The sequence below is a fragment of the Microcebus murinus genome, chromosome 12 (genome assembly GCF_040939455.1).
Source record: "Microcebus murinus isolate Inina chromosome 12, M.murinus_Inina_mat1.0, whole genome shotgun sequence".
Taxonomy (NCBI): domain Eukaryota; kingdom Metazoa; phylum Chordata; class Mammalia; order Primates; family Cheirogaleidae; genus Microcebus; species Microcebus murinus.
Window position 1 is genome coordinate 92,200,247 of NC_134115.1, and position 13,888 is coordinate 92,214,134.

The window sequence follows — 13,888 nt, forward strand, 5'->3', positions numbered from 1 at the left end:
TCTAAAAAAATACCTTCACAAGGGCACGTGATTGTGTTTGGCCCAGTGTGTGGGTTCCACAGCCCGGCTGAGTCAATGCATAAAATCAACTATTTCTTTTCTTTTCTTTTTCTTTCCTTCCATCCTCCCTTCCTCCCTTCCTTTTTCTTGAGACAGAGTCTCACTTTGTTGCCTGGGCTAGAGTGCCCTGGGGTCAGCCTAACTCACAGCAATCTCAGACTACTGGTCTCAAGCGATCCTTCTGCCTCAGCCCCCTGAGTAGCTGGGACTACAGGCATGCACCACCATGCTCGGCTAATTTTTTCTATATAGGTTTTTAGTTGTCCAGCTAATTTCTTTCTATTTTTAGTAGAGACGGGGGTCTCACTCTTGCTCAGGCTGGTCTTGAACTCCTGAGCTTGAGCGATCCACCCGATCCACCCGCCTCACCCTCTGAGTGCTAGGGTTACAGGCGTGAGCCATGGTGCCCGGCCAAAATCAACTATTTCTTGCACCCTACACAAGAAATGTCCCTTTTAGCTACGCAGGAGGACAGCCTGGCTGCCCCGCCAGTATGAACTGGTTTAATCCCGACCCGGGCCACTGCGTCCGCACTGCCATTTCACAGGCAGGAGAGGAGGCTGGGGCTGGGTGTGAGGTGGTGAAAGGGAGCCTGCCGCCAAGCGTGGGAGGTTTGGGCCACACGGACCCAACTCTAACTCTCAGCAGACTCCGCCTGGCTCCCTGCAGTGTCACTCAATGCTGACACTCACTGTCCGGGTCCTCACAGACCCTGCAGGTGTAGGGCTCAGCCCCACGGGAGTGCCCCCTCCCTGCCTGCGTCCCAAGCGGTGGGTCCCCAGCCACCCGCAATGCCAGGACCCAGGAAAACAGCTGTGTGCAACCACTGACTGCAAAGGGTGCCTTTAGGGGGCGCAGATGAGCAGCCGGAGAGGCTCTCCGGGAGGTGGGAAGGGTCCCCACACGGGAGCTTCTGTCCCCGTGGAGGTGGGCGCCGCCCAGCACACGTCATGTCCTTGCTCACAACCGGCTCTCCGAGCCCCTTTTGTTGGGGCTTCAATGGAGGCTTCACTTCGTGGGGACAATTCATTAAGTCGCCGGCCACTGGTGACTAGAGTCTGTTTCCAGCCCTCTCTCCTCCCCAGAGGTCAGGGGCCAACCCTCTGGTCACGTGGCTGACCCTGACAGCAGCCCCCATCCTCAGGTGAGGTTGGAGGGAGGAGCCACAGCCGTCACCTCCCAGGAGGCCACAGGGGCCTTGGGAGCTGGGGACAAGACCAAGGAGACACACACGTTCCTGCTGTCACACCCTTCACTGCTGCACCGTGCGGGGCGGGCGGCGGGTGTCGGTCGGGGAGACGGGACTGCGGGATGCCAGGTAACCGTGAGGTTTGCTTATCCTCAGCTCTCTGGGCCCCCTCAGGCTCCACCAGTCCCTCTTCTGCCGAGGGAACCCCAGGGGTTCCACCAGATTAGCAGAGCCGGGCGCCCAGCCGTGTCTGTGGGGGGTTCGCAGAGGGGCCGCCTGTGAGCCGGTGGGCCTAGGGGAGCTGGACGGGCAAAAGTGGAGGAAGGACAAATTCTCTCTTCTCCCGAGCCCGCACTCTTTTTTTTTTTTTTTTTTGAGACAGAGCCTCACTTTGTTGCCCAGGCTAGAGTGAGTGCCGTGGCGTCAGCCCAGCTCACAGCAACCTCAAGCTCCCGGGCTCCAGCGATCTTGAGCCGGCACTCTTCTCTTCGGACACCAGAGCTCCAGCCCCGCAGGTTCTCTGGCCTTTTTGGACGCAGACAGAGCCACGGCAGCACCCCAGGGCGCCAGCAAAGAGCGGTGTAGCGAGGTTCCTTGGCCCGTGATTGGGGAGCCAGTTCCCCTAATGCTCTCTCTAGCCTGCCAGTCTGGCTCTGGAGAACCAGAGCGGGTTTCGGTATTACGAGCGAGGTGTTGCCCTGGCAAACTCCCAAAGACGTGGAGGTGGCTTTGGAACTGAGTAAAGGGTAGAGGCTGGCGCGGTTCCGAAGCTCGGGCTGGGAAAGCCTGTGTCGCTGTGAACAGGGCAGGACGCCTCTAGTACACAGTCTCCCGCGCTCGGGGAGTTCCTTGGTCTGGCCGGGTCCTTGTCACACGCAGCAGCTGCAGAATCCCTGCACGGGCTCCTGCCAAAGGTGAGGACGACCCGACGTGAATGTGAGCTGCCTCCACCCAGGGAGACCGGGAGCCAGAGGCAGCCCCACGCCCAGGAGGCTGTGGACGCCCTGGCCACTGCGGACAGAGGCGGGTGCCGGCCGCTGCCCTGGGCGTGGCTGGGTGGTGGCTCCGAGGGCAGCTGCCGCCCCAGACGTGGCCCATCGCATGGGCGGGTCAGCAGCCTGGCCCACTGTGCAGGCCAAGAGGCCCACCAGGGCGAGCCCAGCAGCCACCATCCGTCCATCCTGCCACAGGTGGCGTCTGCCCCCCGGCCCTGCATTGCAAGTGACTTCCCAGGGACCTTGAGCGCCTCCTGCCACCGGGTGTCACACTGGCACGTTGCACTGGTGACACTGTGTGTGACAACTGGACCTACTGAGCGAGGAGCGGCAACTTCCCGAGACCGACTGGCGAGACCTCTGCATGTCAGAGGGTGGGAGACAGCTCCTGCGACGGTTCCGGGCGGTGTGCGGCGAGCCGAGACCCTCTCCAAGTCGTCGCCACGGAACCTCCTGCGCCTCCACGAAAGAGGCCCGGCACCCAGCGGGCCCCTTTGAGTCCCGTCCGGGCGTGTTCCTCTGGCCACCTACTGAGTGGCCCGGCGGCCCCTCCTGGGCTCGGTGATCCTCGGGACAGGGTTCGTCTTTCTGGGGGGACGAATGTTCTGGGATTAGATGGTGGCGATGGCTGCCCGTGTGTGAGAACATACGAGAACGCCGGGTTGCACGTTTTGAGCTTAAATTTTACAGCAAGTGCGTTACATCTCACAGCTGTAAACAGGTCGCTGAGACGCGCGTGAAAACGTTGAGATCGGTTTGAAAATGGGTTGAAGCGGTGGGAGAGTGAACACGCCGCGGCGGGGGCGGCCCCAGACGTGGGCAGGGGTCCAGGCTGTGTGCTCCTCCGCTGCCTCCGGGGTCTGGGGGCTGTGGGGCTGTTCCCGGGTGGCCCTGGTGTCACACTGAGATGTGTTATAGTGTCCCGTTCTGCGTGTCGTTTGCGTTTTTCTCTGTGTCACATGAAATGGGGGGGGGCGGGCACGGTGGCTCACGCCTGTAATCTTAGCACTTGGGAGGCCGAGGTGGGAGGATCGCTCGAGGTCAGGAGTTTGAGACCAGCCTGAGCAAGAGCGAGACCCCGTCTCTACTATAAATAGAAAGAAATTAATTGGCCAACTAATACATACAGAAAAAATTAGCCGGGCATGGTGGCGCATGCCTGTAGTCCCAGCTACTCGGGAGGCTGAGGCAGGAGGATTGCTTGAGCCCAGGAGTTTGAGGTTGCTGTGAGCTAGGCTGACGCCACGGCACTCACTCTAGCCCTGGCAACAAAGTGAGACTCTGTCTCAAAAAAAAAAAGATGAAATGGGGGTGGGGTCGGGGAGGGGCCAGGGACGTTGGGGGCCCTGTGGGGATCATGGCTTCTGGGGGCTCTGACCCCCCCCCGCCCTGGCCCGAGTCCCAGGCCACCTCCAGCTCCCTCATCCTCCCCAGTGTGGACACCTGCAGCCCTGCCGGCCACACCTGCTGGTGTGAGGCGCAACTGGAGGCCCAGGCTGGTCCTGGGGGGTGGGGGGGAACAGAAAAGTGGCAAAGGAGGTGTGATTTGGTGTCACGGCGAGAATGCTGGGGGTGACCTGTGCTCTGAAGTGCAGAGAAGACACCACTGTGCTCTGTGGCCCGGGAGCCCCTCCACCTCCAGTGGCCCAGCTGCCTCCAGCCCCAGCAAGGCCACTTCTGACCCTCGGTTTCCTGTGGGGTCCTTTGAGTTCTGCCTATTTGGGGTTATTTGGAGGTCAGGAGGCGCCCAAGCTCCCCAGCGTCCTCCCAGCGTGCATGGGAAAGTGCCCTAGAGGAGCCGTCTGCACCGCCCAGGGGCCTGCCCTTCCCAAGGCGGCCCCTCGAGAGGCCAGGCCAGGCTGCGCTCGTGGTCCTCCCAGTTCCTGGTGGGTCTCTCAGCCCAGCCCCTGGGGCTGTTGTGCCTTTCTGCTGTGCTGTCCTTTGGAAGAGAGGGTACCGGGTCACAGTTGGGGTACCAGGTCACAGTTGGGGTACTGGGTCACAGTTGGGGTTTTGGGTCACAGTTGGAGTTCTGGGTCACAGTTGGGGTTCCAGGTCACAGTGTGTTTAAGACCAGGGAACAGCACCCCGAGTTCTCACTCTGCACTCCCCACAACCCTGGCTTGTCCCCAAAGCTGCCCTGCAGTTCAGGTCATCAACCTTGTCACACAGCAGGCCCTGGGACACTGCCCAGGGCCACATGCCAAGCTCACTAGGATCCTGGTCTAGGTACCCACCTGGGACTACCTCAGAGCCCACCTGGAGCTGGCCCGGCCAAGCCAGACCCAAGCAGGTCACACCCAACCTCTGCTACAAGTCCAAGGGGTGATGGGGGCCCCAGATGAGTCAGCTCTGCACCCACCTGGCTCAGCACACAGGGCAGCCACAGCCAATGACCAACCTGGGCTGGGGGGCCTGAGCTCTGAGCACAGGAACCTCCCACACCCCTGGCCCCATTCAGGCCCTGGGGGAACTGCCAGGCCCAGGGGGAAGGGACACAGAACTTGCCCTGCCTTCCAGCTGCCTGTCACCTTCACAGTAATACTAGGACCAGTGTCATCTGGGCCCATTTCCTCTTCTATTCAGAGCTTGCCCCCAGGTAAGCTCCTAGATAGGTCTCAGGTAGGACCCCAGGTAAGCTCCTAGGTAGGTCCCAGGTAAGGTCCTAGGTGGGTCCCAGGAAAGCCCCCAGGGAAGCTCCCAGGTAGGACCCCAGGTAAGCTCCTAGGTAGGTCCCAGGAAAGCCCCCATGGAAGCTCATAGGTAGGTACTCAGGTGAGCCCCCAGGCTGTGCAGCCCCGCCCGCTCCTGCTACTGTCTTCAGGAAGCAATGACCCAGCCCTGGAAATCACCCCTCACCCTCCCACGGCCCAAGGCTGTGTCTCCTCAGGTGGGTTTGCTGCTGGGCCAGGTACCCCTCCTGGTGTGTGGAGCTCAGGGGCGGGCCAGCAGGAGCCTCCCAGGTGGGCCTGGGGTTCTTTGAGCCAGGTGTTCTGCTGTGCTGCAAGGGCTTGCAGTAAGAATTTGGCTTGGGTTAGGTGCCTTTCAGAAAAAATTAAGATGCTTAAATGAGCTAGTTGCAGATGTTGGTTGTTAATTTTACATGGAAGCTCCAAAACTGGCAGGAGGCACCAACCTCAGGCAGGGAGGCTGCCTCGGAGCCCTGCTCGGAGGGTGGCATGGGCGCCAGAGCCAGCAACACGTGCTCATCCTGAGACAATGTGGCTCTCAGGCAGGTTTTTTTCATTTAAAAATAGGGTTCATTAGGAAAGTCTGCCGTGGGGTGGACTTGAACTTCATGTTCACCCGCTGTCTCTGTTCTCGGACGCATGCCAGCCTGTTTCCCACTTTGTCACTTTCAGATTCCAGGGCCTTGGGGACAGACCCCACTGGTGCTCGCAGTGGGGGGCAGGACAAAGGTTTCATGGGGCTGGGCGGGTTCCATGTGCCTCAGTGCTCTATGAGGACGCCGGACCTGGGGCTGCTCCCCCCGCACCCCCCTCAGAGCAGCACCCACCTCCCGAGGGAAGGGACACAGGGGCACACAGACCGCCTTGGCCCTGGGAGGAGGCGGCAACACCACAGAAGCCTTGGGATTGGCAGGGCCTTTCCCCTAATTGAGAGAATTAGACGAAGCCCCTCAGCTTGCTGTTGCTTGCAGCAGAGTACCTGAAACTGGGTGAGTTATAAAGAAAAGGAATTTCTTTCTCGCGGTTATGGGGGCTGAGAAGTTCGAGATCCAGGAGCACCTCTGGTGACCCTGCAGAGTCCTGGGGCGGCTGCGCCCCGACAACCCCCTACTGAGCGCTAACCAGTGACTAGAGGGGCGCCCACAGTAGGGAGCCAGCCGTCCTCAGCCTCTGGGGGGTCCCGTTTCAGCAGCAGGTCTGGAGGGGACGAAGATTGAAATTTTAGCAGCCCCCTCCCACAAAGCGCCGTCACCAACGGCCACTTCCTGGGCTGATCACAGCGGGTGCCCTCAGGCTGGTGCAAGTCTGTCCTGACGGAGACCCGGACAGAAACCAGAAGCTCAGACCGGGCGGAGACAGGCTGCCGGGCGCCCAGGAGGGAGGTCCCACGTGCCAAGGTGCTCCCTCGCTGGCCACACCTTCCTGGTCCTCAGCTCCAGGCCTCACCTCCTTGGGGAGGACCGAGGAGCTCACGGGCCACCCAAGGAGAAAGCCCCCAGTCCCGCCACTGCGGCGCCCTCCCGACCCTGCCGGGAGCCCCGGTCCCCGACCCTGGGAGCGCCGCTGGGGTCCGGCCTGGACAAGCCCTGGGAGGCGCGGGTGGCTGGGGGTCCCGGTCAGACACAGGTGGGCGCGAGCCGGAGACCCTCACCTGGAGGGGTGGGGCTGAGACCTGGGGGTTCCGCCCCGGGCGCTCTGAACCCAGGAGGGCCCTTCCCAGAGCGACAGACGGGCCACCCAGGGGGACGCCTCGCGGGAGCAGGCGGGGGTCACGTGCTGCGCCAGGACGGGCAGACGCGGCCGAAGGGTCCCGGTGTCTGGGGGGAGCGCGGGGGAGGGGCGGAGAGGCGCCGGACCCGGGTGGGAACAGCGGAGCAGGGCAGGTGTGGGAGCGCTGGCCCCACGGGGAGGGGGCGGGGGACGGTTCGTTAGTTCATTCATTCATTCATTCGTTCGTCAAACACCCTCAGCAGCTACCTTGACGCCAGCCCCTTTCGGGGGCACAGTAAAGCCCGCGAGGGGCGGGGCGTGTACGAGCATGGGGGCGGGGCTGTGGGTGGAGGCGGGGCCAGGGCGGGGTCTGGAGCCCCTGTGGGTGGGGCCGAGGTGCGTCCGGGGCGGGGCCATGAACGGACGGGGCGGGGCTGGGGCGGAGCTTCATCTGGGGAGGGCGGGGCCAGGCAGGGGCGGGGCGGGGCCATGAGGGGGATGGGGCAGGAGGGAGGCCATGGCGGGGTGGGGCCAGATTGGGGCGGGGCCGTGGTGGGCGGGGCCATGGCGGGCGGGGTGGGGCCGTGGCGGGGCCATGGTGGGGCGTGGTGGGGCGGGGCCATGGCGGGCGGGGTGGGGCCGTGGCGGGCGGGGCCATGGTGGCCGGGGGCGGGGCCGGGGCGGGGCCATGGTGGGGCGGGGCCGGGGTGGGACGGGGCGGGGCTATGGTGTGGCGGGGCCGTGGCGGGGCGGGGCCATGGTGTGGTGTGGTGGGGTGGGGCGGGGCCATGGTGGAGCGGGGTGGGGCCGTGGCGGGGCGGGGCCATGGTGTGGTGGGGCGGGGCCGGGGCGGGGCCGTAGCGGGGCGGGGCCATGGTGTGGCGGGGCGGGGCCGTAGCGGGGCGGGGCCATGGTGTGGCGGGGCGGGGCCGTAGCGGGGCGGGGCCATGGCGGGGCGGGGCCGTAGCGGGGCGGGGCGAGGGCGGGGCGGGGCCGCTGTATTAGAGGCTTTCCAAGAACTTGAGCGACTTTAACGTGACGCTTGGAAGCGGCGGGTGCTGGGGCGGGGGAGCCGACTGTACAGGGCAATGATCTTTGCTGCTCTGGGAAGCAGAGCCTTTCGGCCCAGAACCTTCCGTTCCGGACGGGACTGGATCGGTCCCAGGGCTGGGGCGGGGCCGGTGCGGGCCTGGGCCGGGGTTGGACGGCGGGCGACCCGCCCTCGAGGGCTTCACCGGTGCCCGTGGGCGCCCCGTCCTGCCGCGGCGGGTGCACGTGCTGCTGGGGGCGCGGCCGGACGCTCGGGCCACCGCAGGGAGAAGGAGGACCGCCCAGGACCTGGTCCTGAGGCCACTGTGACTTTTAATAACATTCTTTTGCATTGAATTTTCAGAACTTGCAAATTTATTTAGTTTTCCAAATATTCTACTGCATGCATAAATTGCCTTTATATAGATGGCAAAAAAAAAAAAGCAATTAAAATACAAATAGAAATGGATAGTGGTACAGTGGAACCCGCTGGGACAAGACCTGGGTTCTGCCCTGGCTTGGACTGGGTTTTCTCATCTGTGACTCGGGCAGCGCGCCCTCCTCGCTCGATCTAATTGCATAGCTTTTGCACTGTTTTGGGTTACTTTTTAAAAATAGATATTTCATCTTTAAAACTCTTGTTATAAGTAGGCTCTTTTCTACCAGCAGGTTTTCTAACCTGGAGTTGCAAATGAGATGTGGTTACTTCTGTGTGCGTCCACCCAGCTCAATCCTGGGCTGCCTGAGCTTTCCAGCGCCTCTCCTGGCCTCTCCGGGTGTGCAGTTTGCCTCTTCCTCCTGGCACCTGCTGCCCTCCTCCTCCTCCACCTCCCCAGACAGTACAGGGCAGGTAGTGGTGGGTGTCCCCACCTCATGCAGACTGCTGGCAGAGGCAGTGTGGGCGTCTGGGTCCCGGGAGCAGGCTGTGCCCGGAGCAGACAGGCTGTCTCCCAGGCCCTCAGCTTCCGGGACAAAGCAAGTCGTGGATGTGCGATTGAACGGAGGCCCAGTGACCTACAAGTGGCAATGCTGTGCGCTGGTGGAGACAGCAGGGGCTCCCGCTGCCTGAGGCTGTGCCAGGTCCTGTAGGGCAGAGCCAGTGTGGATGGATGGATGCTGCCCACTGGGCTTGGGGGGTCACAGGGATGCCTGTCTCTCTGCTCTTTCTGTCCTGCTGTGTCCAGCACTGCCACCCACCTGGGCACGGGAAGGGCCAAGCCCAGCCCTGGGGCCCAGCACAGGCATCTGAGACCAGAGAGGGGCTGGGCTGGAGGGGGCCCTGGGAAGCCCAGAAGGCTGCCAGGACACACCTCGATGCAGAGGTGTCCTCCTGGCACGTGGTTGGAGGGTAGTGCTTGTGGCTCTCAGAATGCACCTGTGGGCCCTGCTTCAGGCTGGGTCTCCATGGGCAGCTCCATGGGCCTGGTTTCACATCTGGGCACCGTGAGACTTTCCCTCCTGAGCTTGGGTTCCTCTTTTTTTTGTTGTTGTTGTTGCCCAGGCTAGAGTGAGTGCCATGGCATCAACCTAGCTCACAGCAACCTCAAACTCCTGGGCTCAAGCAATCCTCCTGCCTCAGCCTCCCGAGTAGCTGGGACTACAGGCATGCACCACCATGCCTGGCTCATTTTTTCTATATATATTAGTTGACCAATTAATTTCTTTCTATTTATAGTAGAGACGGGGTCTCGCTCTTGCTCAGGCTGGTTTCGAACTCCTGACCTTGAGCGATCCGCCTGCCTCGGCCTCCCAGAGTGCTAGGATGACAGGCGTGAGCCACCGCGCCCAGCCCTTGGGTTCCTCTTAAGGGTCTGCCAGACACACAGCTGCCCCCCACGGCCCCCCACCCCACGAGCTCCTGAGGAACAGAGCCCGGGTCAAGGGTCTGGCTCCCTGCCAGAGGCCATCTGTCTTGCTGTCCCAGACCTGCCTGCAAGCCTCCCGCCTGCAGGTCCAGGATGTCGGTGCAGTGTTAACTGTGAACTTGGGCCTGACCCAGCCCCAGGCCCGGAGTGGGAGGGCTTGGGGCCAGAGGCCAGGGCGGAGTATTAGCGTAATGTCCACCCTGTGCACAAAAGGCCCCCAGAAGCTACCACGTGAGGGAGCGGCCGCAGGGAGGCTGGTGGGCCTTCCAGGCCAGGAGGGCAGGTCTGGGAGGTCCCTCCGCATCAGCCCTGAGCCCACCTGCCCTTCTGGTCCCAGCACTCCGGCATAGTGCCCTGAGCAGGGCATTTGGGTGCTGCCTGCTGGGCAGGCTGCCTCCCATGGCCCCTTCCAGGCTTCCCTACCCTCCTGCTGCTGAGCCCCTGGGCTTTGCAGAATATCACAGAACATGCTTATCTCATTCGTTCAGACAAACGCCTCTCAGCATCCTGTTTTTCTTATGTCATACGAACAGGAAGCCAGCGATTGTTTGAGATGTGCGTCAGCGTGGCGGTGGCGGTGGCCATGGTGGCAGCTGTGGCGGGGCCTGGCATGGCAGAGCCTTGCCCCCGCCACACCTGCTGCAGGTCCCCCTTCCAGCTCTAGCCTGAAAGATGGTGGTGGGGGGCTTTCCAGGGGGTCCCCACAGTCACGTGGGCTGGTGACCCCCGTGTGCTAGTGCAGGACTGGCCCTGGAACCACTGGGGCGGCCACTGCAGGACACCCGTCACTCATGGCCACAGCCATGGATGAGACCAAGGTGGCCGCTGCTCCGGGGCCCACAGCGTCAAGGACAGTAATGATCGCGCCCACAGGGAAATGTCCGGAGAGGAGGGAGCGCCTGGAGCCACTGGGGGGCAGGTGCAGGTCAAGGCAGAGGCAGCCAGGCAGGGAAGCCCTCGAAGGCCGGTAAGGCTGGGGTCCGAGTGACAGAGGGTGAAGCCCAGAAGGGTGTGGTGGGCTTTGGCTTTGACTCCAAAGGGCCGGAGGCCACAGTGCAGTTACCGGAGGAGCGGCCTGGCCTGCCTTGTTCCTGCAGGACTCTCCTGGGGCCTGGCCTATGGCTGTAGGGAGGCCCCTGAGGAAGCGGGAGTGGCCCAGGGGTGGGAGGTGGCAGGGGCAGCCCCTCCCCCTCCAGGGCAGAACCTGCCGACTTGAGGGGGAGGGGTGTGGGGCAAAGACCACAGACACTGGACCTGCGGCATGGGAAGCTCCACACCTGCAAAAGGAGATCCCAATTCAGGAGAACTGTTAAAAAAATAATAATGATAGGGCTGCCCTGCTTTTAAAAAACTTATGGTAAAATATATATAACATGAGATTTACCATGGTAACCGTTTTTCAGCGCACGCTCGGGGCATTAGCACCTTCGTGCTGTGCAGCCGCGGCCGTGCTCCCTCTCCAGAGCTCTCCCGTCTCCCACATCTGGAACTGCGCCTTAAAACGTTTTATTTATTGTGAGGCGAAACCCACACGTAGGACAGACGCAAAACAAACAGGCGCGGCTGCGGGAAGAATGGCGGGTGACGCCGTGGAGCCGCCCCGCTTGGGGAGGTTCAGACGGTGCCCTCATGCTCTGCCCACCTGTCCCCATCCTGGTCCCCGTCTCTGTCCTGTCTGTGTCCGTGTCCACATCCCCGACCCTGCCCCCGTCCTGTCCCCAGGGTCCCTGCCCGGCCAGCCACCCAGGCACACCTCCGAGCCTGGTCTGGAGTCGGCTCTGAGGTTGGACCGAGGGTCATGTGTCCTTCCCGCCCGGGGCCCCGCCCTGCGTGGCTGACACAGGTGCCGTCCTCCTAGAACGCACATCGGGCGTCCCCAGGCTGGGGCCCCTGTGGGCAGGGCTGCTCTGCACGTCCCCAGCCTGGGTGCCCGTGTGGCTGGCAGCGCCCGGGCCCCGGCAGCCCGCACTCCCGGCACCTGCCCTGTCGGTTCCCCGGATTCCCAGTGATCTGAGCCATTGTCCCTGTGCCCTTCTCTAAAACAAAATAAAATCAAATACATAATGTCTTATATTTTTTTTTCTATGAACTTCTTTTGTTAGATTTATCCCAAGGAATTTGACATTTTTGTAAGCTATTGTGGTTTTTTTTTTTAAATGATCATTTGTGTTTGTCAGTATAGGAGAACAACTATCTTTTTAAATAACTTATTTCTTGTTCTACTACTCCCACCCCACTACTGCACTTGACTAGTCTTAATAAAAATAAATAAATAAAATAAAATAAATAAATAACTTCTTTCTTTCTTTCTTTCTTTCTTTCTTTCTTTCTTTCTTTCTTTTTTTTTTTTTTTTGAGATAGGCTCTAGCTCTGTTGTCCAGGCTGGAGTGCAGTGGTGTCATCACAGCTCACAGCAGCCTCGACTCCTGGCTCAAGTGATCCTCCTGCCTCAGCCTCCCGGTGCACCACCACGCCCAGGTAATTTTTCTATTTTTTTTTTAGAGACAGGGTCTCACTATGTTGCCCAGGCTGGTCTTGAGCTCCTGGCCTCAAGTGATCCTCCCACCCCAGCCTCCCAGTGTGTAGGGATTATAGGCAGGAGCCATCACGCCCGGCCAAATTCTTTTTTTATTTTTGTATTTATTTATTTTATTTTTATATTTAAATTTTTATACTTCCTTTTTTTTTTTTTTTAATGGCTTCATATAGCAACCGGCCAAATTCTTTATGGCTTTGCACAGCATTGACCATGTTGTCAGTGAGCGGTGAGGTTTCTTGTCCCCATTCCCAGCCTGATGCCTGTGATGTTTTCCTCAACACCCGGAACGTTCCGGCTCCCAGCCGCACAGCCTGTTCACAGGAGCACACGGCATCAAGCGCTCGGCTTGCCGACGGCTGCTTCGTGCACGCCTTTTGTCCAGTGAAGCACGGCCCCTTCTGTTTCTAGTTTGCTGAGTTATTTCCCATAAATGGAACTGAAGTCCATGAAACGCTGGCTCTGCGTCTGCGGCGCCACACTGGCGGGTCCCTGTTGTCGTCACGTCCGCCTGGCTCTCTGGGATGAGCCCTGCTTGTCACCTGCAGAGCGCACCTGCTGGTGTCCTGCTGGGCCCTCAGGTGGGCTGCGGGGCCCTCAGGTGGGCTGCGGGGCCCTCAGGTGTCCTGCTGGGCCCTCAGGTGGGCTGCGGGGCCCTCAGGTGTCCTGCTGGGCCCTCAGGTGGGCTGCGGGGCCCTCAGGTGGGCTGCGGGGCTCTCAGGTGGGCTGCGGGGCTCCGGACAGTGCTGGCTTCCACTCTGTGCCGCGCAGGAGCCGGCGACTGGAAGACTTCGCTGCAGGGTGTGTCCCAACCTCCCGCCCTGCCTTGCCCGCAGGGGCGGCACCGTGACCCGGCCTGGGTAAGTCCCAGCTGCTGCTCCAGGCCGAGCCCGCAGCCCCAAATGCTTCCTGACAAAGAGATTCGGCTTCTATTTGGAAATTTCCTTCGGGTCTCACTCCCGAGGGCTTCTCATCGGTGGGGAGAAGTTTCCGTGTTCAGATGTCGCACTGGCCGCTCTGCAGGGTTTTCCCGGTGAGGGGGGGGCCGGGGGTGCTCAGGCCAGCGAGGGGTGGGGGGCTGGGTTAGCATGGCCCTGGCCCACTCTGCAGCCCAAGGTGACAGGTGAGGCTGGATCCCCAGAGCAGCAGGTGGAAGCACCATGGGGTGGGCTCAGCCCCTCTCCCCTCTGGTGGCCGCAGGTCAGGGAAGGGGCCTTCCCGAGCCCTGGCCAGTGTGGGCACAGGTCAGGGAAGGGGCCGTCCCGAGCCCTGGATGCTGCAGGACCCACCCCTGGGGTCCAGAGGAGTCCCCAGGCGTCGAGGGATCCACTGCAGCCCCTGCACCTGCCCCCTCCCAGGGGCCTGTCTTGTCCCCGAGGGCCAGGACCCCACCCCCGTTCCTGCAGTCCCTGGGGAGCTGCGTCGGCGAGCGACCCTGCGTGGGTCCTGTCCACATGCTCTGCAGGTGCCCAGGGTGGTGCGTGTGCAGGAGACGTTGGCCTCAGCCAGGACCCCCGCACCCCTGCAGGCTCAGAGAGGAAGAAGGGAAGGGCCTGCAGCCCCCACGTGGCTTCTGAGCAGCACGGTGACGGTGACGCCCAGCCCGGCTCGGACGCCTCACAGCCTGTGCCGGCTCTTCTCCCTGTGCCTGTGTTGCTCTCCTGCCTGTCCCCGTCCTCCGCCCAGTGGTCCCTCTGGGTGGCGTGAGAGGCGTTGTCCTTCCATGCCCAGGGCAGGACCTGGCAGGCTGTGGGGACCGGCTGCCTGCCAGTGCACCCCCTCCCAGCGAGGGCAGACGGCCACCGGGGCAGGAG